This window comes from Halyomorpha halys, unplaced genomic scaffold (genome assembly GCF_000696795.3).
Source record: "Halyomorpha halys isolate HHAL.00 unplaced genomic scaffold, Hhal_1.1 Scaffold75.1, whole genome shotgun sequence".
NCBI lineage: Eukaryota > Metazoa > Arthropoda > Insecta > Hemiptera > Pentatomidae > Halyomorpha > Halyomorpha halys.
In genome coordinates, this window is record NW_027112173.1 from 252,511 (window position 1) to 255,321 (window position 2,811).

The 2,811-nt window shown below is 32.0% G+C and overlaps 1 protein-coding gene across 4 annotated transcripts in view; it reads right to left on the bottom strand.

Annotated features, from left to right (window-relative positions):
• Gs2 (glutamine synthetase 2) overlaps nucleotides 1–2,811 on the bottom strand; it is a 146,391-nt gene that overhangs the window by 36,294 nt on the left and 107,286 nt on the right. The window lies entirely within an intron of this gene.

The following is a 2,811-nucleotide window of genomic DNA, read 5'->3' on the forward strand; positions in this document are numbered from 1 at the left end:
TATGAAAACATTTGCTAGATATCTTCATCGGGTACCGATTCCTGGAGGATCCTTATAGTCTTGGATGAACTGGACAGTGACCAACTCCATATAGAGGCCACTACAGTCAGGGGGAGTGGTTCATTATAACTTGATACCTTTAAGGGATTGTCAACCATCTGTACTGGTTTAGCAGTTGAAAGGTAATCATTCGTGATCAGAATCGAACCGAGGGCTCTTATAACAGAATACAGGACTTTTTCCTTTTGTTGTTATTTAATTATTAATAGTAGGAAGATGGTCTGGGTTGTGGTCAATAAAGGCACATAATCGTCGAAAAACTATTTATTGGTAACCCAACGTTCGCCCACCTTTGCAGGGCTTCGTCAGGTCTTAATGAGAAAAAGATATAAACATTGTAAGATATGACAAAACAATAAGAACGAAAACAGAAGGGGAATAAAATTTATATAAAAAAGAAAGGAACAAACTAAGTTAAGAAAGTATAAATATAGATGAATAGAAAACTAATTAATAATAAATACAGTAATGTGTAATGAAATAGTACTTTAATTACATTACTTTTAATTAATTACGTTTTAATTTCATTAAGGTCATTACTGTTAGTTAATTACATTTTCTATAGATTGAGGTACTCGCGTTTAAGATATCATTTTTGGTATTTTAGTAAAACAAATCCATGATCAGGAGAGGCAAAAATTTATGAAAAAAAATTGTTATTATTCTGAGAATTATAAATTCGTACTTCGTACTACAGGGTCTGTTGAGGTGGGAATAACGAATATCAACTGTGCCAAAAATAAAAAAAGTTCAACAAAAGATAACAGCCTATATGTATGAATGCAATCGGGAGAGATAGTGGGGTCTATGCAGAAAACGTAGAAAACTTGAATTCCATATATAAGAACAAGTACAAAATTATTAATCCCATAATGTTATCATGTTATTATCACATAATGAAAGCAAACAAACTATACAATGCTTATCCAAAACGCTTTTCTTCCATTATCGCCATATGTCTTTTTGTAATAGATTTTGAACATTTATTCCAAAGATTCCCAACTGAGTTAGCTGGTTGAAGATTTATATTTGAACTAAGTATGTGTTCGGAGAGTGGCTTTTGGAGATGGATAAACCATTTTCTCTCTACCACAACTTTCAAATATCAATGTTACCTACAGGATATTTCTTCACAATCAAAATTAATCTTTTACACATTAAACGGATCGTTTCTCTCATAACACTGTTTCCTAAAAACCTTTCAATTACTATAATTCATGTAATAGCTCTTGTGAGGATGATTAAAGCAAAATTAAGTACCACACACTTAATTGCCCTTTTCTCAGAAGTGTATCAAATAAATTGACTTGAAGTTGCATAATAATTACAGTTAAAAGAACTGGATGTTAGCTTTTTTTTATGATGATTTGAAGGTGGATATTAAGAAATCAGATCGTCGTTTTTTTCAATACGAAACACTCGGATGAACGATGCATGATTGCATTCCACGGCGGCTCAAGTATACTCCTTCCGATCCCGTACGGGATAAGTGGTTGAGTAGGACCTGTTCTTACTTTCTCAGAGTTACTTGGAAAAAAATTAAGAGTACATGGTGCTTGCATAATCGGAAACAGGCTCATGATGCTAGAAAATGAAAAAACATAGCAAAGAGTGCAGTTTCAGTACATGCACCTTGCATGTAGGTGAAGTTATATTTCTGGATTAGCTAATAAAAATTCCCGACTTCAATTCGATCGAACTTGTCTGAGTCTTGTTGAAGCGCCCTCTGTGGAAAATTCCACTGCTGGAACACTTAAAGCTGAGAGAACAGCCGAATGAAGGGTCTGTCATTATACCGGAGGAATTCGTTAACAACCTCTGTGAAGGAACCGGGATACCATTGATCGTTGTAACTCATGTAAGAGGAAACAGGAGAAGCTACTAAGTTAGTTTTTATTGAAATCATATCATTTATTTGTTTGAGTTTGATTTTTTTATAGCAAAATAAATATTTTTTATTTATTTAATGTGATTTATATCTGTACAAGTAATCAATACAATAAGTAAATATGGTGTATGTTTCATTTACACTTCAAAATCTTGGGAAGGAACCACCCATTGGTGGTACTTCAAGCATTAATTTAAATTAGAAGGTCCCGTGGCCATCTTCTTTTCAGACGTGTCGAGGGTTGTAAAGGATGAAAGATTAAGAATTAATGGGTTAGGATAGGTAAGGAGTTTGGAATGAAAAGACCCATATCTGTTTTGGGCCAAATCTGCAACGAATGCGATGTTAAGGTCTTTGTGGATGAGTTTATTTGTAACGCAGTAAGGAGCATCAAGGATTTTACGTAGGATTTTGGATTGTAAGGATTGGATGCGGGAGGAATTTGATTGCTTGGTTAAAATAAATATAAAATGATATTTTCCATAGGTAAATATGTTGTTAATAATGCTTATTTACCAACAAATTTTGAGGTGTAACGTTAATTTTGTCACACTTAGATACATTCAATGTAAAATAGATGCTATTTTTTGTTTTTTATTCATTTTTGTAATAAATTTTGTTTATTAACTTTTAGATACTCCAACGCTGATTTTATTTTATAACTTTTTCGTCTGATTGATCAAAGAGTGTCATAAAATATGTGTAAGATATATATTGACTACTCTATTTTTTTTTATTTTTGTTTTGCATTTTATATATTTATTTTTAGAGTTGATAATTTATTTTTTTTTTCATGACATAGTTTGATTTTTATCCTTCTGTTTATATATTATATTTATATCACCTTTGAAGAAGCATCAATA